This window comes from Eurosta solidaginis, chromosome 1 (assembly GCF_040869045.1).
Source record: "Eurosta solidaginis isolate ZX-2024a chromosome 1, ASM4086904v1, whole genome shotgun sequence".
In the NCBI taxonomy this organism is placed as follows: Eukaryota; Metazoa; Arthropoda; class Insecta; order Diptera; family Tephritidae; genus Eurosta; species Eurosta solidaginis.
The window spans coordinates 78841345-78865416 of record NC_090319.1 but is presented as its reverse complement, the minus strand read 5'-3'; the positions used below and the strand labels follow the sequence as shown (position 1 = coordinate 78865416).

Here is a 24072-nt window from a genome sequence, read left to right as displayed (position 1 = left end):
AGGGATTTTTCCTAATTTTGTCTCCATAGCTCTCAACTGAGTATGTTACACCCGAACTTAGCCTTCCTTACTTGTTCTTGTTAGAATTATTTTAACAAAGGCATATCATATTTCTAAAGAAGTGTATCACTCATTTGCGTGATAAAAAAAGTACCATATATAATGAATTTACTTTACAGTGGCCTTTTGTATGCACAAGAAATTTCAATTTCGCAGAAATGTTTAAAGTGTCTAACACTATATAATGCCATGTTGGAAGTTGGGGTCTTAACTTTAGCAATTCCAGAATTGAGTCCTGGTTTTCAACTCCAAAACAAAAAATAGTTCTTTAGGGAATTCAGTTACTAGTGATATAAATTTCTGGTTCAGAGCTAGACATAAAGTACCAAATAAGTAGTAGCTCGATAATAACTAGATTTCCTCTAGTTTAAAAATCGACCGTGTTGGTTTTTATATTTCATATATATTTGATAAATATGTTATTTACAAAAAAGGGCTTCTAGCTTTAAGGATCTTTGTCTATGAGTATGGCTTCTTTCCCTTCATTTTAAAGACTCTCTTGCATAAACTTCATAGCATATAGTTAAGCAAATTGGCAGGAAAGGCCTTCCGAGAAGGAACTTTCATAGTCATAGATTCAGCAGAAAACATTTAGACTATGACTCATATTTGAGTCAATTCGCGTTAAACATGCCTAAGTGTTTCAGAGGAAATTTTTGGGTAATCTTTTGCTGTACACACACACGCTTAAGGGCTTCTACACGGAAATACTTTATATGGAATGTTAGGCCGATGCAGGAGTATTCTTTTAAAGTGCGGTCGAAAGCCGGCAATGCAGAAAGGTAGCACCTTACTTATTTCGAGCTTTTACCTGGAGCTATCATAAAAAGGGTGTTGATATTGCAAATGCAGATTTCTAGGTTTGAAACTATCGAAAAAAGGAATAAAGTCGTACTAGAAGCAACATGTGGAATTTCGGTCTGTTCTTAATCAACAAAATAGTACCAGCAAATGAAATGGATCTCAACTGTAAATTTTTACACTAGTTCGCAACTATCAAAAAATTAACAATAAATCAACTTGCCCGAATGTGAAAATTGTGCATCCAGTTCGGAACTACAGAAAAGGTGATGCAGCGGAGAGAATTTCCAACGCCAACAACATAGCCACGTTCAATGCGCCAGTTGAAAGCAAGATAAAGAGATAGAGGGATTACTGGTAGGGCTTACGAACGCGCTAGAAGAAGCGATTTTTCTTACAGGGAGGCATTGGGTGGCTCATAATACGGCAGCATTAATTTTCGCTTGTATGGCAAATTTTTCGCATTGGGAATGAAACTTATATTCCTATTATACTAAAATCGAGTAACTTTTTCATTATTTATGTCAAATCAAAACAACTCAGGACTTGGTTTTCATTGTTTGAGTTTGCAATGATTACATTATCAATATTGGTTGGTCAAACCAGCTTAAATTATACATACTCTTTTTATATAGCGTTGGAATAAAAACCAATTTTATAAGAAACAAAGAATATCGTCGGCCTAGAATATAAACCAATTTTCCCAATAATTACCTTTTGATGCAGTTTTAATGCATTAACCAAGCATAACAGTTACATCAAATATTGGTCACACACAAACTAAATCAACTTTATGACGAGTTCACTTCCTTTGCTTTCAACAAAGAATTTAAATAGTTTTTTGTCTGCTGTGTAAAATTTTGTATGTCGGTTAGCAGGTTTGCATTCTAAGGCCCGGTTTTTCGGCACAAGTTCAACTCAGTTTGTCAGTTAAACTACGCTTAAACTTATTCTGCCGTTTTCAGTTGCTTTAACTGTAGTTTAAGCCATGTGACAGGGTCAAACTCTGGTTAATGTATCAGTTCGAAATGGCGTCACATATACCCAATAAGCATTCAAACTTTAGTACCATTAGAGTCTATGTGCAGAACTAGCATTCTTCTTAAATCTCAAGAGTCGTTTCGAAACAGTGCCTCAACTTGAGAATCATAGCGTTCTCAGAAAGAAGGAAATTTTTATATAGCAAAAAATGGTGTAACATAAATTGAAAAAAATTAGCTTCCAACTTTTACTCAAGTGTGATTATCTTATTGGACTCAAATGTAAGATTCCAATACTACAGTATTTTTACGAAAATAAAATAAAACATGTTATATTTATTTCTAATTCATTACTACTACCAACCAGGTGTTTATTTCTCACAATAAACAGCTGCTGGCTTTGGAGGTACGACCTTAGAGAAAATTTGTTTAACTCCACCTCAATTCGATATCCAATGTAGGATATCAACTTGAGAAACGTGCTGGATATTCTTTTAAGGACTACGTATTTCTCAGAATCTCTCAAAGGTTTGAGATTAATTTGATAATAACATTAGAGATCAATATAAAATGTTACACAATTTCTCAAAGGTTTGAAAGTTATTTGAGTATGATTTTGGATACTATCAGGTTTAAGAATAATTAGAGAATGATATTGGATATCAAATCCAAGACTATATACATATTTCTCTTAGGCTTATCCATATAATAAAAAGCCAATATTTCCGTAACAAAAACGGCTATACCAAAGCCGGCCTTAAATGGTTTAACTGGAGTTTAGGCAAACTTTACTTAAGCTTAGTTTAACCAGCTACTGAAAACCCGGTCCTAAGCCGCCGATATTTCTTTATTCGGGCACAGCCGAAGACAGTCACGTCCTTACTTGTTATTTATAAATTCAGCAACAGCTTTAGTAAACATCTTGTCAGAACCAAACTACACATGTAGAGCGCACAATTTATAGACTATTTGTTTCTATTTAAGTCCTTTTAGTCTCTGAAATAAGATTAAAATTCTGTTCTCTGGCATACCGAGAAAGCACATAAAAATCGATCAGGTCTCGTATGAGTTTTCTAATAATTTTCGACCCGTGCGGACCTTTTGTTTCATTGCCTCGGTGCTTTGAACTATGTATGACGTTTCAATAGGAGGTTTTTTGAAACTCAATAGCAAGATTCTAAATATCTCTCTCCGGACGCCATCTATGGGAATTTTGTTCACTTATTTAATGCAATTTTTATTGGGTTTCAACTAGGCATAACTTATTAAATTTTTGTCACATGTATAAAGCTGTCATTAACCACTGAACAACATTTAAATTCTCTAGCTCATCGGATACGAAAATTTCAAATCGTAAAATCGTTTAAACAGTTATGGCCATTGTGTACAAAATAAGTGTGATATCTTATCCATCAACTGTCTGACAGGATGTTTAAGATGGCTACTTTTTAGCGTTTTGGCAGCATTTTCACAGGATGTTCAATATGGCGGCGCATACAGCTGGCTATCATCAGCGGATGATAGAAAGAGATAAAGGATGAGACCACGATAGGTACTTTAAAAATCAGGTGATCGATTCTATTTGTTATTTTGACGTCTATGCCGAATTGTTATTACCGTCCAACAAGGCGCGCCAGTCGCTTCTACGGTGGGCTAACTAAATTGTTTTCCACCTGGTCCTTCAAGCGGAGTGGGCCTCACCCTCTTCCTCTGCTTCCATAGACGGGTTCCGATGAGAATAATTTTTTGGCCGGAGCATCATCCTTTATTTGCATTACATGACCTAGCCAATGTAGCCGCTCAGTTTTAGTTTGCTAGACTGAGTTGGTTTCTGCATAAATAGCTAATTAAACTTCCTTAACCATAACGCCATAGTCGTAACCATACCAATATCCATAACCATCTCCAATGTGATCAATTAATGGTGCCTTAACCTAAAAATCGTGAAAATTTCATAAAAATGAAGAAAACGCAAAAAATTACAAACACATACCACAAAAAATAAGTCTCTTAGTCAAAACATATCCAAACTAATAAATAAAATCTACAAACAGTTAATAAATTCTCCAAATCAAATATTTTTAGGTTATGGGTATGGCGAAAAACCAAAAACCAATTGGTATTCTATGATATTATGGCTTTAGCGTTATGGTATGGCACCATTAATCCATTACATTGATTTCCATAAGATTGATTCGATCAGCTGTTTTATCTGGTTATGGATAAGTCACCATTAATTGGCCCTTAAAGCTCGTACAGCTCATCACTAAATTTTCTACGGTACTCGCCATCATATTCTATCATTTGCATGTGAAATATTTCTATAAATGAATTTTTGTGTGTACGCTATGTGCATTTTTTAAAAACAACCAACCTCAAAAATGTTGTTTGTATTTGTTTACATGCTAATGAAAAGACAATGTTGTTTTTGTTGACATTAAATGTCATAACAAATAAACATTTAATGCAAAACTACAAAAGCTATCAGACAAGGCGTTGACAGATGTTATGACTTAATATTTTACACACATTTTAACTTTGTCATGTCATTTGATTTGACATCTAGTTCGAAGAAAACAAGTTGTGAGACTTAAAAAATAACTTTAGTTTAAATGACACAGTGAAAAAAGTAACAGATTTAATTGAAATAAACTACAAGCTCAATTTTGACGTACCTATTTCAATATGTCAATAAAAAGTGTGCGACATTTTGCTGGGGTCAATTATGCACAGGAGCTTTCTGTCAAAATAGATATTTGTAAGACAGTTTTAGATTTATTATGTTACGGATAAGGCTGTTGCTGGACAAGAAAGGATACTTGGTCCTAAAGTTGACAAATTCAGCCTATACGATGGAATAGCTCCGGCCTTCGCCGCGACTTGAAATATCCTCATCATCAGTATCAGAATCCAGTATAAAAAGATACATCACTCACAAAAGTTTTCGATCTGACGATGTAACAGAATAACATTTCTCATTGAGGATGTATCTCCGCTGCGGACAACATAGGCTTCCAGCGAGCTGGTAAAAACAACTTGTACTTTGAGGAATATCACACCACCCCGTAAAAACTGATGCAGTCTATAAGGCCACGCTGTAGATCCCTGAGAAGGCTCTCCTATTTGGATTCGGCAACAGAGTATTTTTCGCCCACACGCAGCTTTGAGAGGAATTTTAAAATGAACTTGCCCTCGAGAATGGATTGTTGAGACGTCATATTTTGCAAGAACGGGGTCACTCCACTCTACATTGACGGGTACAAAATGGACTACGGCGTCGGTGCAGGCGTTTTTCCCGAACAGCTAAATGTCGCAATCTCCACCCGCCTTCCAAACTCAGCCTGCATCTTACAAGCAGAGCTGCGCGAAATTTAGAGGACCTGTTTATTCTTGTTGGAAAATAATGTAAGCGGAAGCGAAGTATGCATATTCTATAGATTCAGGCAGCTATGCAGCGCTCAATGCGCTTAAGGTCGGTGATAACTGTAAGAGGGAGCTACGCAAAGTAGCAAACTTGGCGAATATCACACTCATTTGGGTACTTGGCTACATAAATATTAACGGCAAGGAAAAAGCGGATAAACTAGCAAAGGCCGGGCATCCAACAAATTACATCAATAAAGAGAGACTTTCTGATCAATCTCAAGCACACCGCAATTCGTAAATGGTATTCGTCGGACACCTGTAAAATCACGAAACAAACTAGGCCAAACTACAACCTGAAAAGAACCGAAAAATAGGTCTGGGAAAGAAATATTTAGAAACACGGACACAATTACAGAATATTTGCCGTCCAGCCTACATTCCGAAAAATGGGTCCCCAGTACAACGGTCACACACTTCCTCTGCGAATATCCAGACCTAGCGAATATTAGGTGCCCGACATTGGGTAGTTTTGTGATGCCCGCCTTAAAGGCTATATCAAAATGCTCGGATGCACGGCAAATCAGTGGCTGGCATTGCCTCAATTCTTATGAAAAGTACTCCGGGCGAGCGCATGCCTTGGAGTACTCTCCCGAATCCACTACAACGGCTGTCACCAAAAGAATTGTCGGCACGCACACGTTTCGTCTATCTATCAACCGGCCGACAGCGAATGGACTCTAGATTATTCATGATGATTCAAAATGCCTAAAGGCTTCGCGGGGATGCTGAGCCCAGAACGTATTTCTCTCAGCCCCCAAATTCCCCTACTGAGTAATGTGGAAACCCTACGGAGGAAGGTCTCATCTCCCATGGTGCTTCCTTTAAACATAACTGATTAGCTAAGCTTAGTTCCTAGTTGTCAAAGTCCTTTAGTCAGCGCCCATTATTGAATTAATTAAAGAAGTGCCATTGCGAACACTTGGACTGAATTTATTTTATCGGGAAGCTTTAGGGTAGGTTCTATTGGCCTGTCCGTAAGGACCCAACCTAAACTGAATATGCCCATTGTATTACAAGAAGCTTTCACGGCGTCTGTAAAGCCTATCAAAAAACAGAATCTATGAAATAAAAAACTTCGTCCTATTGACAGATACTATAATGATTCTAGGATTTGTGCTACTTGCTGCTTCAAAATCTAATATCTGTGTCACTTCTAACAGCTGCGGTCTTAGTCAGGCGAGCGGACTGCTTTTGGGATAATTCAGAATCATTTCAATTTTTTGGTTTGGCTTCAGATAGTTTTCGGTATCGTATTGGGATAATTTCGGGATTGTTTCAGAACTTTTACGGGGTCTGGTCTCTACTTTTTCTCTTCGGGATTACAGAACAGTTTCAGGACTTTTTATTCGGGTTCTATTCAGGACTTTTCCAGTATTCTTCCGAACTTTCTTTGGGTAGCAATTCCGGACAACGTCAGAACAATTTCTTAACCTTTCAATTCAGGTTTGTTCTCAGGATTACTTTGCGTCTATTCCGGGAATATTTCGGGGTAACTTCCAGATCGTTTGATTCCAGGATATCCCGGAATCAATTCAAAGGTGTCTTCGGTCCACGTCGGTGTCAATTCGAGAATATTTTAGAGCTATTTCGAGATCGATGGCGGCCGCCGTGGTGTGGTGTTAGCGTGCTCCGCCTATCACACCTCAGATCCTGGTTTCACGCCTCAGGCAAAGCAACATCGAAAATTTAGAAAAAAAATTTTTTCAATTAGAAACAAGTTTTTCTAAGCGGGGTCGCCCCTCGGCAGTGATTTGGCAAACACTCCGAGTGTATTTCTGCTATGAAAAGCTTCGCAGTGAAAACTCAACTGCCTTGCAGATGCCGTTCGAAGTCGGCATAAAACCTGTAGGTCCCTTCCCGTCAATTCGTAGTAGCACAATGCAAATTGGGAGAGAAGCTGGACCTCAAATCTCTTCGGAGGTTATCGCTCCTTACATAATTTTTTTATTTTTTTTTTTTTTTGTTCATCTCGATTTGCTACTTCTTCTGATCACTTCGGGTTTGTTAAGACGTTTCGCAACGCTTTTTAAGCTCAAATTTTAATATATAGAGTCTTCATAGGGTAGTCTAAGCTTGAATTCGCTGGAACATCTGAATCAAAAGATATAACCCTAAGTTTTACGTCTATGACCGCTACTATGCTTACTTTTACAGAAACATTCCCAAGAGCCACAAGTATGTATGTATGTTTTCTAATATATTTTCGATCTACTCTCACATGCAACCCAGAAGATATGACTTCACGAAATTGTCTTATGGTATGAAACGCCATTACATTTGCCTAGACCGTCTTTAATGTAGCCTATCTAATGTGTATAAACAGCCCGAAAATATTCCGAAAATAGTCCTTGAAATGGTCTAGCTGTGATCTCGAAATTGTTCTAAAACGATCCCGAAATAGCTCCGAAGTGAAAAGTCCTGAAACAGAACGGAAACGATCGGGATATAGTCCTGAAAACGATCCCGAAAATATTCTGGTATGATCACAAAATAGTTCCAAACGGTTCTGCAATGACCCCAGAAATAGTTCCGAAAACTGAACTGGGCTTGAAGTGATCCCTAATTAGCTTCTAAGTGATCCTAACATGATCGCAGCTTCTCCCACAAACGTTTAAAAATAAATCGCTACTAATTAATTTCTAACAAACTTGTTCTGTGAACAGTTTCATTACCAAATTTTATTAAAATTTAAGCAGTAATTGGAATATTATTTCTTGTAAAAAACAACAAACTTTTTTGGCAACAAAAGCTGTTAAAAAATCATTAACATCCAAATACCGCCCGTAGTTTCCAAAATTGTGTATCTTTTGTGCTCAAACATGTGTATTTCGAAGAGTTGGTGCTTTTACTGGTGCTTATAAAAATTCTTTAATTTGATTCCTCAGAAAACTGCCAAAAATCTTAAAGAAAAGCGAAAACTACGAAAAGAAAACAATTTTGCCATTTTTAATAATAGTCGTACGTTTTAGTATTCTTATTATTTTTAGAAGAATATATATTTAATATTTATTGCTTGAGTGAATTTACTTTTAGCTAATTGGTGGCTTTTCATGGTTTCTATTTTTTGAGAGCGAACGCATGGCATAAACAAAATAAATATTACGAATGAAACAACCAATATTCGAAATAAGTGTGTACATATTAATATACTTGATAAGTATTCACACGTATGTTAGGGTGAACCAAAAGAATATCAAACAAAAACAATCAAATTCGTCATTCCCAAGTACTCATGCTATTCGGTGTGTGCAATTTGTGTCAGGTGTAAGTCTAGGAAACTAATGTTTTCAAATTAACAAAAACTCACCCAGGGGCTGAAGTTAAACCAAAACAGAGGTAACTGTACCACACACAAATAGTTTCGAGCTTATCGAGAAGAACTTCGTGGGCTTCTAATCAATAACAACCGATACAGACAAGTTATTGTTTTATTATCGGCTTAGGTAAGGTTAGGTTGAACTGACCGGTACATGAGGACCTCACATAAACTGAATAAGTCCGTAGTGTTACCAGAAATTTGTTTTAACGACCAAACTGATAAACCCTATCAAAAACCAGAACCTATGTTATAAAATAACTCCGTCCTCTTGGCAAATACTAGAAGCTTCCTAGGATTAAAGCCACTTTCTGCTTCTAGATCTGACAGCTATATCACTCCTAATAGCTGGAGTCTTAGCCTTGCAAGCGCAGGGCAAGAGCACAAAACGTGCTCGATCGTTTCCTCCTCCAGCCCGCACTTCCTACATCTGCTATCACTGACCAAGCCTAATTTAAAGGCATGTGACGCCAGAAGGCAGTGTCCAGTCAGAATACCCATCATGAGTCTACAGTCCTCTCTTTTTAATGATAGAAGCAACTTTGTTAGTCTGAGGTTGTAAGACCTGCACATAATATTCGACACTTTACAGCCCCGCGCTTGAACCCACGCATTTTCTGCTTGGTCGATCATGTGCACCTCTCGCCTTCGCTTAATTTCGCCCAATCTAATTGGGACGTCTACGGAGCAAGCTTCAAGGGATGCGCCCTTTTTAGCAAGTTCATCCGCTTTTTCATTCCCATATATTCCCATATGCCCTGGGACCCAATATTGATGTATGCTTCGCCCTGTCCCGATTCTCTCCAGGGACTGCTTACACTCTAACACGCACTTAGATGCTGTGGTATGCGATATTATTGCCTTAATTGCTGCTTAACTGTCAACATAAAAGTTAACACGATTGCAGCTTGGGCTATTTTCTTCCAGGGTTTCTATTGCTTTGGTTACGGCTACTATTTCCGCTTGGAAAACGCTACACTAATCCGGCAGCCTGTAGGATCTCTTTATTTCCGGATCAGCACAGTATACCGCAGACCCTACTCCTTCCACTACTTTTGAACCATCTGTGTACACATGTATCGCCTCGTCCGCCATTTCAGCACCCTTGAGCCAACCGTCCACCTCTATTGTGACCTTAAGATCGCCCTCGAAGCGCAAATAGGGAATCAGGTAGTCTGTTCGTCTTGATTGATTGATGACGCTATACTACTATGGCCGTATGGTCGGCACTCAAGCTGCCCCGAGGCACCAAGCCTGGTTGCAGTTGTTAACGCTATGTTCTTTGCTACCAGGTCTACAGGTGGATTGTGCAGAATGGCATACAGTGCAGCTGTCGGGGTTGGTTTCACGGCTTAGGATTGATATTTTGATCTTATTGGTTTCTTATGGGCTTGATGTCGAAGGATTATGCTTTTTTTTTTTGTATTTTATATTATTTTATTTTATTTTGTTTTATTTTATTGTATTTTATTTTATTTTATTTTATTTTATCTTATTTTGTTTTATTTTATTTTATTTTGTTTTATTTTATTGTATTTTATTTTACTTTGTTTTATTTTATTTTATTTTACTTTATTTTATTTTATTTTATTTTATTTTTTATTTTACTTTATTTTATTTTATTTTATTTTATTCTATTTAGTTTAATTAAACTTAATTTGGATTAATTTAATTTAGTTTAATTTACGTTATGTTTAATTTAATTTAATTTAATTTAATTTAATTTAATTTAATTTAATTTAATATTTAATTTAATTTAATTTAATTTATTTTAATTTAATTTAATTCAACTTAAGTTAATTTAATTTGTTTTAATTTAATTTAGTTTAATTTAATTTGATTTAATTTAAGTTAATTTAATTTTATTTTATTTTATTTTATTTCATTTGATTTAATTTTAGCTCATTGCATTTTACTTTAGTTTTATTTTATCTTATTTTGTTTAATTATTATTTTTTCTTTGTTTAAAAAAAAAAATGTAAGGCGCGATAACCTCCGAAAAGATTTTAGGCCGAGCTTCTCTTCCAGTTTGCGTCGTGCTCCTTTTTTTAATTTTTCCTACAAATTGGCGGGACGGGACCTTCTTGTTTTTTGCCGACTCCAAACGGCATCTGCAAGGCAGATGAGTTTTCACTGTGATGGTAGCGTGCTCCGCTTACCACACCGTATGTACTGGGTTCACACCCCGGGCAAAGCAACATCAAAATTTTAGAAATTAGGTTTTCATTTCATTTCATTTCATTTCATTTATTCGGAAAAAATACATTAGTACAATAAGACAAATTGTCTTTTGTAGTACAACAAACATAATTCATATAATTCATTTAAATAAATAAATAAAAGATGCTAGAAAACAAGCATATCAAAACAATACTACAAAACTTTAAATTTTTAATTTTTTAAATTTTAAATTTTGGTTAAATTAGATTAAGATAAGATAAAAATAAAATAAATGCCCAGTTTAAGTTTGTTGACTAGAAAAATAACTGAAAATAATATGTTTGTAGTTGCTTTGGTTTACATTATTCCTAATTGCAGCTGGGATAGAGTTCCAAATACGTACGGTGTTGACGAAAAACAGCCTTGTCGAAGCAACGAAGTTAAAGTTAGGCACCACTAGATTACTCGTCCTGGGAGACCTAGTGAATGTCAATTTCTCAAAAAGATATGCTGGTGATTTTGTGACAATTAAGCGGTACAAAAAAATCACACTTCTAGCTTTTTGGTAGTCAAATATGTTACATCCTAATAGCTTGGACCTCCAAGCCGAAATATGATCAAATTTTCGTAACCCGAAAACGTAACGAGTTACATGATTAAAGGCGACCTCAACTTTGTGTGCAGAACATGAGTCCAACTTGTTATAAACGAGCTCTGAATAGTTTATTATTGGCAAAAGAAGCTGTAGGGCCAGTTTTCTTCTAATATGCGGAGGTGTGAAAGGTGCAGATTGCCTAAGATTGCGCAAAGTGGTATACACTTTATCCATGACTGTATTGATGTGGTCTTCACAAGTTAGATTAGAGTTGATAACGAAACCCAAATTTTTAATTCTAGAAACAATTTGTAAAGCCGTGTTTCCAATGTATATTGGTGAGGCAAGGGCATCAACGGACCTATTCTTCGAAATGGGCAAAATGAACGATTTAGGTGCATTAAGGCAGAGACCATTATTATTGGCCCAGCTCTGTACTGACAATAAATCATTATTTACTTTAAGACAGAGGTTGGCTACGTCCGTGAAACTACCAGACAAATATAATTGTATGTCATCTGCATATGCGTGCATTTTCATGTGCTGACAAACCGAAAAGATATCGTTTACGACGATACTGAATAACAAAGGCCCAAGAATGGAACCCTGCGGAACACCTCGGGGTAGGTGTTTGATCCCCGAAATTTCGCAACCAGTATTAACAAGTTGTGATCTTCCTGTTAAGTAACTCTCCATTACCATCAAAGCACTGTAGGAAAATCCAAAATATGTTTTAAGTTTATAAGAAAGTAACGCATGGTCAACAGAATCAAAAGCTTTAGAAAAATCTAATAGACAAAGCAAAGTTAGTTGGTTTTTATCAAAAGGTATGCGTATGTCATCAAGAATTTTAAGTAGTGCCGTTGTACAACTATGTTTGGCTCTAAAGCCCGATTGGTGTGGTGATAAGAGGTTATTTCTAGAAATGTGCAAAATTATTTGCTCTGCTAGCAGCCTTTCAAAAACTTTCGACAGCGCGGGCAATATGCTAATGGGTCGATAATCATGGACCGAGTTCGCAAGCCGTTTCTTCGGGACAGGTCTTACCATAGCACATTTCCACGATTCAGGAAACCGAGAAGTTGTGATGCAATGGCTGATGATGTGTGTGAAGGTGCTCAGTATAAATGGTAGAATAATTTTAACAAATTTTATTGGTATACCATCAACCCCGATGGCATTGGATTTAACTTTAAGTAAGCACCTTACCACGTCGCATTCGGATACCGCCCTGAACTCAAAATTTTCTCCACAGTAGCGCCCATAAGCATTTGGAAAAGGCGAAGTAGGATTTACAGCAGGACTACTCACAAACGCATCATTAAGGGTGTCAGCATTTAGTTCGCATACATGCGTGTCCCTTCCATATACTCGTTTTTCAATTAGAAGAAAATTTGTTTAAGCGGAGTTGCCCCTCGGCAGTGTTTGGCACGCACTTCGAGTGTATATCTGCCATGAAAAGCTTTCAGTGAAAACTCATCTGCCTCGCAGATGCCGTTCGGAGTCGGCATAAAACATGTAGGTCCCGTCCGGCCAATTTGTAGGGAAAACCAAGAGGAGCACGACGCAAATTGGAACAGAAGCTCAGCCTTAGATCTCTTCGGAGGTTATCGCGCCTTACATTTATTTTTTTTTTTTTTACTTTTCAATTGCCAACAAAATCCTAAAAAGGGAGAAATTTTAACCTAAACCTGAATACTTAACTACATGCTTTGTTTTTGTAAAATCTTCATTTCTAACAAAACAGCAGTGTATACATCTCTTCAACACTTGCATGCATGAAAAATGTGTATGTACTCAGAGACAATAATTTTTATATAGGTGACATGTTTGTCTTGTGTTGCTGTGTGATTTATCTCATATCAGCTCCGCTACGTACCGTGCCCTCATATTATGCTACATTGGAATAAGTACACTCAAGCTCTAATTCTTTATAACTTCATACAGCATACTATTACCACACAAATTGCCTACACTAACACATTCTCTAGTACTCAATACTTTACATATACCAATATTACACACTTCGCCTGCATGTACATTGTACAAATGTGGCATGTTTGTATCCCATATAGCCTACCACTTAAAAAGACTGCGCTTACGCTTACGCTTGCGCTCCCACATTACCGAACAAAGAAAAATGTTTGCAGATCAAAAGCTCTTTCGCGCCGCCCTAATGTATAAATATATGCTGGGGAAAATTCGATTTTCCATAAGAATGATATAATAAATTTTATTGGCATATCAATGTTTCGTTAAAGCTACGAAAATATGTTCACTGATTTATTTGCGTAAAATTGTGTTTTATATTGCATAATTGGCTTGTTAAACAGATTTACTACGGCCATGCTTATGTGCGCATACACGAATTTGGCAATCTGGAATTCTGTGCGAAAAAATATTAATTTGCGTGAGCAAGATAAATTATTAGCAAATTGGACTGTGAGTATTCTTGCCAGATCAAAATTTTTCACATTAACTTGTGATGGTAACTTGAAAAGGTTACAGTTTTAAATGAACTAATTGATATTGATAAGATGAATTCGTTTCTTTATTTGAAGTATCTGTAAGATATAATGCCAAAATTAAAAAATATTTATCTAAGCATTTTGCAACGATTCTGGAGCATATTGTAACGATTTTACTTGCAAATCCTCTTATTTTCAATCCTTTGCTAAGTTCGAATCACTAAACTGTTGAATAATTAACTACAATTTTGAATAATGGAAAAATGGCCTTTATTAAAGTACTTCACAATAGCACTTATACTTTGCTACTCGCTGGCTTAATAGCCAAACTGATTGATAACTCAAATGAAACTCTACTATTGGCCGCCAGATCGCGTGCTTAATCAATAACTGTTTGATAGCTCAACTCAAACTGAACTGAATTACAGCGCCTCTACATCTGTCGCCTTTTATACCCTTTGGTTTCCTCGTTCGCATCTTCTAGAATCTAATAGCATTGTCCATGAGCTCTCAAACTTCTCAGCTATAACTAAAATTGCACAATTTTATACATCTTCTAGGCGCTTCCAGAATCTACTAGTCCAGTAGCTCTCAAACTTCTCAGCTGTAACTACAATTGCACAATTTTATAGTTTTTCTCATTGCATACTTATAGGAGTATCTCAGATATATGCATGTGTTAGTGCATTGACTCTCCGCTGCTCGTATAACGTACATGGTACATATATGTAGACGCAGTTATTGTTTCGTTTATGTAGATACATAATGATTGAATTATTGATGAGCATTCACGTCACTGCTTAGCATCGGCTTAGAGACGGCAGCACTCCTTAGTTTTGCTAATATTCGTAACAATATATTAGTGCCAAAACAGTAGCTCAGTTGAAATTTCCAAAACACAATTACCTAAACAAACTATATTCAACTCCAACAATTTGATAGCCAGGTATTTTTTCAAATCTGGGTGCTTTCTAAGTACCTGATACTGTTTTCAACTAAGCACTTATTCAGAATCGGGTACTTTTTGGAACAGAGCAATTTTTTTAGAACCACGTAGTTTCTCAAAACAAGGTACTTTTTTTAAACTAAGTACTTTTTTCAGAACCGGGTGCTTTTTTAGAATCGCGTCTTTTTTTAGAACCTGGTTCTTCTTAAGAACCGGGTACTTTCACAGAGCCAAAAACATTGTAAGCCGAGTACTTCTTGCAACCTGCGTACTTTTTAAAATAGTAAACCTTTTAAGAACCGGGTACTTTTTTAGAACTGGATTAATTTCTAAAACCGGATACTTTTTTGGACCTGGTAGTTTTTATTTGTATAGAGCCGGGTGCTTTTCTCGAAACTGGCACGTTTTTAAACCGGGTAGTTTTGCAACACGTGTACTTTTTTAAGACCGGCTCCTCTTCAAGAATTGAGTACTTATTTAGAAATGGATATTATTTGAAAACCGAGTGAACCGTTCTTAGAACCGGATACTTTTTTCCAAAGCGGGTAGTTATTCAGAATGGCTTATTTTTTAAGAATCAGGAACATTTTTAGAGCCGGGTATATTTTGTAAACCTGTTATCTTAAGCAACCCGCGTACTTTTTAGAACTGGGTGAGTTTTAAGATACCCGGTTCTTTCAGAAGCGTGTACATTTTCGAAACCAATTACTTTCCCCAAATGAGCCCGCAAATAATTCCAAATGGTCTCGAAATGATGACAAACACAATCTCGAAATAGAATGGAATATAGTTGCAAAATATTCTCGAAATTATCGGAAACGCAAGTTTGAGATGGATATAAAGTTATCCAGAAGTGGTTGTAAAAAGTTTAATAGATGGCAACCTTGTTAAACGACTCTCATTGAAAATAAGTAAGAGATTTGACAACATGAAATTTTATTCAAAATTGTATCCAAATCCGGAGAGCCTTTTACGAAAAATGAGCAGATATTTAAAAAATTTATTTAACATGATAAGATGATGCTAATAACCAACACCATTTAGAATTTTTTTTTCTGAGATACGACCTAAAATATTTTAAAGGGCAACCTTGTAAAAATAACCTCAGTGGTACATTTAGGAAGAAAGTATAGGAATATAACACACTATCTGTGTACCAAACTTCATCCAAACCGCTTGAGTAATTTCCGCAGTGGTAGCGGATGCACATCCACTGCTGCAAATAAAAGTCCATGGGAATTGGGAAATTGTACCAGTTTCATACAGCTGTTGGGCACTAGATGGCGCTACATCGTTCCCGAGATGGTCGGGCTTGCACCTCAGTGGATCTTGATATTGGAACGTAAGGGATCTATATGCAGCAAAGGACCATCATCATCGATAACACTCTTCTAAAACAACAACAACTAGATGCCGCTATGATATGCATCTGTTACAATTTTCTATATCGGTACCCAATTTAATTTGACGATCCTTTAAATTTTTTTTCCATTTTATTCTCCACGAACTTGAAGTTCAGTTCTTAGCGGTGATGTGCATGTTATGTTAAAAGTGAAATTTGGAAATAAATATGTAAATCGGCAGATTGAATTGGGAATGAAAAGAGAAAATATTTAAGATGCACGTTACAGCGTCTTCTAATCCTCAGTAGTTTCATTTAGCTACTACAATTTTCTGTTTCCTGGAAACTTTCAATTTACAGAAGTGGAAGTTTGCATCCGTTACTATCTCAGACTTCCCACCAGGTACCCTTATTCAATCTAGTGCTTTTATTTACAATCGATAATTCGGCCAATCGACTAGTCGATTAGTCGAGTAGCAACTTTTGCATTGCCTAAAAATCGACCAGCTGGTATTCGATTTCAACAAAGCGTGCAATAGACTAACGGTCATGTGGGGGCCGCCCTCTACCTCTGCTTTCATAGGCTGGTTCCGATAGAAACACTTTTTTGACCGGAGCATCATCTTTCATTCGCATAACATATCCTAGCCAGCGCAGCCGCTGCGTTTTAATTTGGTGGACTATGTTGATGTCTGCGTATAGCTCGTACAGCTCATCATTAAATCTCCTTCGGTACTAGCCATCGCCAATGCGTAGAGGTCCATAAATATTTCGAAGAACTTTTCTCTCGAACACTCCCAAAGCCGCTTCATCTTCTCTTGTCATGGTCCATGCTTCTGCCCCATATAGCAGGACGAGTACAATAAGTGACTTGTAGAGTATGATTTTCGTTTGCCGAGAGAGGACTTTACTTTTCAATTGCGTACCTAGTCCAAAGTAGCATTTATTGGCAAGATTGATTCTTCGCTGGGTTTCAGTGCTGATGTTGTTGCTGTGTTGATGCTGGTTCCCAAATAAACGAAGTCTTTTACTATTTCGAAATTATGGCTGCCAACAGTAGCGTGGTTGCCAAGGGGCGTATGCGCTGACTCATTGCTCGATGACAGCAGGTACTTCGTTTTGTCCTCATTCACCATCAAACCCATCTTTACCGCTTCTTTTTCCAGTTTGGAGTAAGCAGAACTAACAGCGCGGGTGTTTAGGCCGATGATATCAATGTCATCGGCATATGCCAGTAATTGCACGCTTTTATAGTATATTGTTCTAGTGCGGTTAAGTTCTGCAGCTAGTATAATTTTCTCCAGCGTCAAATTAAAGAAATCGCACGATAGGGGTCACCCTGTCTGAAACCTCGTTTAGTTTCGAACGGCTCGGAGAGGTCCTTCCCAATTCTGACTGAGCTGATGGTGTTGCTCAACGTCATTTTGCACAGCCGTATAAGTTTTGCGGGGAAACCAAATTCAGACATAGTGGCATATAGGCAGCTCCTTTTCGTGCTGTCGAAGGCGGCTTTAAAGCCGTCGAAGATGTGATATGTGTCGATTTTCTTTTCACGGGTTTTTTCCAATATTTGGCGCATTGTGAAAATCTGGTCGATGGTAGATTTACCAGGTCTGAAGCCTCACTGATAAGGTCTAATCAGCCGGTTCACGGTGGGCTTCAATCTTTCGCACAATTCACTTGAAAGGACCTTATATTTGATATTAAGAAGGCTGATTCCACGATAGTTGGTGCATTTTGCAGTATCCCCCTTCTTGTGGACTGGGCAAAGAACACTTAGATTCCAATCGTCGGGCATGCACTCGTCCGCCCATATTTTGCTAAGAAGCTGCTGCATAAGCCTCACCAACTCCTCGCCGCCGTACTTGAATAGCTCCACAGGCAATTCATCAGCAGTTCCAATTTACGTCATCCAAAAACTGAAAGTGCTATGTTTTCGTACGGCATTGTTGTTCTAATTTTCTAATGGCACTTAGATGTATGACGCGTGGCGATCTTTTAAAATTTATTTCCAGAAACAGATAATAATAAACTTTGTTGTTGTGAGTCATATAAATGAAAAAAATCAATCGAATAATTTTTATTTTAATCATCACACAATTTTTACTACATACTTTGTTTGAAATATAATAAAATCTTATAAATATTAATTTTAGAATTAATTTCAAAGCATTTGGGTAGACGTACACAATCAATTCAACGTTGGGAAGGTACAAAAGCTGGCTCGCCGGGGAATGTCAGATGCAGTAAGTAGCGCATCTCAGGAAGTGTAAAACTTAATAAGTCGCTTGGTTCATGCGCGCATTCGTGAAAAGTTTAGCTGCAAAGGTGCTCGTAGCACCTCAGCCAGCAGGGAGAAATCCTCTGGCTACAGGCATTCCAGTTTTCTATTTCGTGGTAGGGGACATAAAGTATATTTAGAGGGAAGTCAGTGCTCGTACATCAAAGTCTTCACATACGACCCGAAAAGGGGTAAGGGAATTGAGGCTGAGCTAAATTGAAAGTATCTATGGATGTGTCAATTTCATTGGCTTTCTCACTCTTGCAGTGCCTTCTACGCGAACGCATATATCGTAGAAAAATCAATTGCACTGCATCAGTATAGTGCAGAGACAAATGTAAAGATCTTTTCTTTCCAAGCTGCCTTAAAAAAATGGAATTCGAACTTGAAAAAATCAGATATTGTAGGCAGATATCGAGCTGTCATCTATAGCCCATCGCAATACCTCCCTTTGCAGTATCGCCGAAGGGAACGAATTTTCCAACGAGATGCCCAGTGAAGCCTTCGAAATAGATAAACAAGATTTTGTTGTTGTTGTTGCTGTAGCGATATGGCTACTCCCCGAAGGCTTTCGGGAGTGTTATCGATGTGATGGTCCTTTGCCGGATACAGATCCGGTACGCTTCGGTAACACAGCACCCTTAAAGTGCTAGCCCGATCATCTCGGGAACGATTTATATGGCCACATTAAACCTTCAGGCCATCCCTCCCTCCCCACCCCCTTGTTCCATAAGGAGCTTGGGGTCGCCAGAGCGTCGTCTGTTAGTGAAACAGGATTCGCCGCGGATAGGTGAGGTTGACAATTGGGTTTAGAGAAGCTATATATTGCGCGGGCAACCTGAAAGGGTGGCGCTACACAGCCCCTTAAATCTGGTATTTTAGTTGCCTCTTATGACAGGCATACCTACCGCGGGTATAGTCTGACCCCCTAACCTGCGGGGGGCTAAACGAGATTTTAAAGGCATGCGGTAGCCCGCCATATATTTTCAGATGCATTTGTGATATCTCCTTTGCAGAGACCTTCGGTATGGTAGCAGAACCATTACGTTCTTACCGCGGAATGTGTTGCCTTCGCTAGCGACCATAAATTCAATTTCAAAACTAAATAAAATTAGAGCGGCTATAAGTTGCATCTTAGCATCCAGTTGGCCCATTGTGATGCCCTAAATGGGATTAAACCCTTACCAGCTACCGAGCTAATTTGTGAAGTCAATAAATTTAACTATGGCCCTATGGCTAGCATTCTTCCTTCTCTATGCATCTGCAGCTGCGGCATTAATCGAAAACTTCGATGCCTATCTTAGCGGCGTGATTACCTATCAAATGGTGACCAGTAATAACCCTTGTCAGGATATTAAAATAATGTTAGTGCATCCTTTTTTCAGAGGACGACGAGAGTATATTTGTCCTGCTTGTAGTGTTCGTGGTAGCACCGAGTTTAAGAGAGGTCTTAGGTATACTTTTCAATTAATGTTTGGAAGGGATGTATGCGTTCATACCCCTCTTGGCCCGCTTATTATCTACATTTCAATATCCCTATGTCCAGGTACCGACAAAAGCAGATTCGGAAGTACTTGGCCATCGCATTGAAATGTGAAATCTGCGGCATCCAGTGATCGACTTTGTATTGTCGTACAAGGCCTTTATCGCTGCTTGGTTGTCCCAGGAAATTATTACCCCTTTCTCGTCTTTAGGCGCAGGTGCTAAATGATTTACAGTGTCGCGCAATGGTCAGAAAGATGAATGGATATCTTTAGGCCCAGTTCCGGTGAAAGGAGACCACTCCCCCTTCAGTCCATCATGCTTAGAGCCATCGGTAAATACGTTTTTGACTCCCTGAAAAGCATGTTGCCTATTTGTGTAATTTCTAGTGAAAATGTTTGCTGTGAGGGCATAATTTTTGAGTACTGGGGGTCAATTCCCTAACTGTGAAAATCTGAAAAATGTACACAAATAGAAAACTCATTGGCACACACAATTTACACTTTTAATTTTCATGCGATTCTGTAAATTATTGTGCACATTGTTTTGCTGAATGTAAAATTCTTATGTTAGCGGGAAAATATTCATCAAACACCATGAAAACAAAAAAGTCGTTCTGCAACAGCGCGTATGAGTTTTGAATGTCACAATAGTGTACACGGTTTTTATCAGTAAGTTTTTTTGTTCACAGTTTTGCTTTACAGAATCAGAATTTCAAAGTTTACACAATTTCTGGTGTACACTTTAAAACTTGCAGTTAGGAAATAGGGCCCCCGGTCGTCAAGAAGCGTAGGGTGATAAGTTCCTCCATTCTTTCAACTGCCCGATTCTCTTATTCGCAAGGCCGCGGTAATGGCTTTTCCTTCGGAGTGGTGAAAAGAGCGCCGCTAATGCAGTGGTCTGGACTTTTTGTAAACATTTGAGGTTTGTGGGCTTTATAAACACCGTCCACCAAACCAGCGTACCGTACAGTATAAATAAATAACAACAGATACTTTACTCCATCAACTAACTACTTTTCGGCTCTCAACTTGGTTGCTATAAGAATACCAGTTTAGTTTTATCCAGATTGACCCCGGGTTACGAACTATTTATACAGGCACATACTGTTGATAATGCAGCCTCCACTAGAGAGTTTTAGGGAGTTTTCCGAGCATAATAACGTCAATATCGCCTGCGTAGACAATCACTTTATGACTCTCCATCTCCACGAGTTGAAGTAGTCGTTCCCAAACTTGAGCAGGCATAAACTAAGAGGGGTGAGCCTGTAGGAGAAACGTGGCACAAAATATCTAGGAATCATTCTAGACAGTTGTCGTGGAATCTCAACTTGGAGGAGAGAGTGAAGAAGGCCTCGGCAACACTTTATGCATGTAAAAGAATGATGGGGTGTACGTGGGGTTCATCGCCCTCCCTCTCTCATTGGGTATTCGCAGCGATTGTAAAGCCTATCCTATGCTATTAAGTCCTTATTTGGTGGACAGCCACATAAAAAAGGACCTACCTTCACATATTATAGAGGGTAAGCAGGCTATAAATGCTTAGTATTACGGGAACCCTGAAAACAACCCCTACGGCTGTACTGTATGCCTTTCTCACACATTCCAAGTGCAGAACTGATGGCAAAGAACATAGTTTACCAACTGCAACGAGACACTGCTACAACAACAACAACAGGCTCAGTGTATCGGCGCAGCTTGAACGCATCAATAACAGGAACAGACTACCTGATTCCGTAGCTGCACTTCAAAGACACTTTTAGAGCCAGAATAGAGGTGGATGGTTGGCTCAAGGGTGCCCCAATAGCGGACAAGGCGATAAACGTGTATACCTATATTTCCAAAGTAGTGGAATTAGTAGGGTCTGCGGTATACTGTGCTGATCCTACAAGCTGCCAGATCACTGAAGCGTTTTGCAGGCGGAATTAGTAGACGTACACTGCTTTGTATAAACACTGGAGACTGATTGACAGGCAAGCAACAATTAAGGCAATGATTTTGCATAACACAGCATTCAATAATGTGTAAGAGTGTAAACAATCCCTGGAAATACACGGTATAGGGAAAAGCATACAATTATATAGGGTACCAGGGCATCGGGGAATAGATGAGAAGCTTTGCCCGTAGATGTACCAATTAGATTGTGTGAGATTAAGAGAGGACTAGAGACTAGACCAAACGGAAAAGGCATGGCCCAAGCGCGGGGCTGTAAAATGTCGAAGATCATGTGTAGGTCTTACAACCTTAGACTAATAAAGTTACTCCTATCGCTAAAGTAGGTCTCATGACGGGTATACTGACTCCACATGTTCTTCTAACATCACATGTTTTTAAATTATGCCTGGTCAGTGATAGTAGATGAAGGAAGCTCGGTTTGGAGGAGGAGACGACCGAGCACGTTCTGTGCCCGTACCCTGCGCTTGCTCGCTAATTCTCCAGCTATTAGGAGTGGAACACCTGTCAGATCTAGAAGCAGCAAGTGGCATAGGTCCGAGAGAGCTTCTAGTATTTGCCAAGAGGACGGAGTTATTTTATAACATAAGTCCTAGTTAGTGATAGGGTTTTTCAATTTGGTCGTTAAACGAACTTCTGATAACACTACGGACTCATTCAGTCTATGTGAGATCCTTACGGACCGGCTAGTTAATTTCGTAAAATACGATAGAGTATACATATCTAATTTACCTTGAGATTTATTAATTTTCCGACGCCACCGTGGCCTAAACGACCACTGTGCCAAGGCGGCCACAATAACTAACACGTAGGTGAGACACGGCGTATGAGCAATAATTAACTGAATTATTGAGTGTTTATAAAATTATTTCTGTCTTCATCAACTTACCTCTTGAATATTGAATACTATGATAAATATGTTGCGCATCTGCTTTAATATTTTGATAATTGATGTTTGTTGCATGGAATCTTTTTGATCCATCTGATATGTATTGGAGTAGAATTTACACTTTAGAGCTTATGTGCAATATTTTTTTAGATTTCGGTAATATATTACTAACAACAAATAGCACACTGACAATTACTTAAATTTAAATAAAAATATTTACATGCCTACAAACATATGAATATGTATTTATTTATTTTGTAAATATTTATTTTTACACTTCGTATTTACTCTTTCTTAAAAAAAAGTAGAGCAATAAATGTCCTATATTTATATGGAACTCTCGCATTCATAACATAGCAACAAAAACATTTATAACATTTCACGTTTTTCACTTGATTGATTCACAAACACATTTATTTGCACGTGAATTGATGATGCCGCTTCATATTTAGATTATACCGTTATACGCGTCTTCCACTCAAACGCGTTGATGCGAGTATCGAGCTGATATTTGAATTGCATACAAACGACTGCGGACAAAACAAAATATTAGCACTGAAGCAACAGGCAAATTTTCCAAACATTTCATCTTTACTTTGCACGCAGCATCTAGACTCCATATTTCATTTTAGTGACTTTCGATATTTTCATATGAATTGAGAGCACAGAAATTTGCTCTTCTTGCATAGTATGCGGAGCGACTAACAAAAGCTTGTGGAAAATTAGAGCACGCAGCATATATTTATACCCTTTATGAACATGGAAATTGGTGTGCAAGCAGTTTCAGTTAGATGGTCATGCTTAATCATGCATCCTCGTTCGTACACTCTGGGTAACTGACGGAATCCAGGGTGACCCAATAGCGTAAATTTTCAATATTTGTCTTCAGGATTTAAGCTGGAGACATTGGTGCTTTATCGGTAACCGTATCGGTAACCTTTTAACAGCTGATTCGACCAACCTTATGAGAATCAATGCAATCGATTATTGGTGCCGCTAAGGTCGTAACCGTATCGTAGCCAACCAATTGGGTTTTGGTTTACCATCGTAACGATAAACAGCTGATTACGTTAGGGATACGGATACAGCGATACGACATACGGCACCAATGACTCCGGCTTTACTGAAGTTTGCAGCATCTATTCACTAAAGTGTGCCAGAGAGAATATATCTCTTAGCCGAAGATTTCATGGTTAACCAGAAAAAGCAATTCGGTTTATCACGGATAACAACCGATATCGAAGAACAAATGCCCCAGCGGGCTAGAGAGCCTACAATGTACAATCACTTGTTATCGGCACCTAGCGGATCTATATCCGGCAAAGGACCATCAACATCGATACCAATCTCCAAAACCTTCGGGGAGTGTCTTTA

General features: G+C 38.0%; 1 protein-coding gene across 1 annotated transcript in view; it reads right to left on the bottom strand.

The window, feature by feature from the left end:
- The window catches only part of Irk1 (Inwardly rectifying potassium channel 1), a 313191-nt gene extending 290477 nt beyond the window's left edge, over nt 1–22714 (bottom strand). The window contains exon 1 of the mRNA XM_067758673.1: nt 22699–22714. The gene's annotated coding sequence lies outside the window, so the exon portion shown is untranslated. The remainder of the gene's footprint in view (nt 1–22698) is intronic.
- Between the last annotated feature and the right edge of the window lie 1358 nt (nt 22715–24072).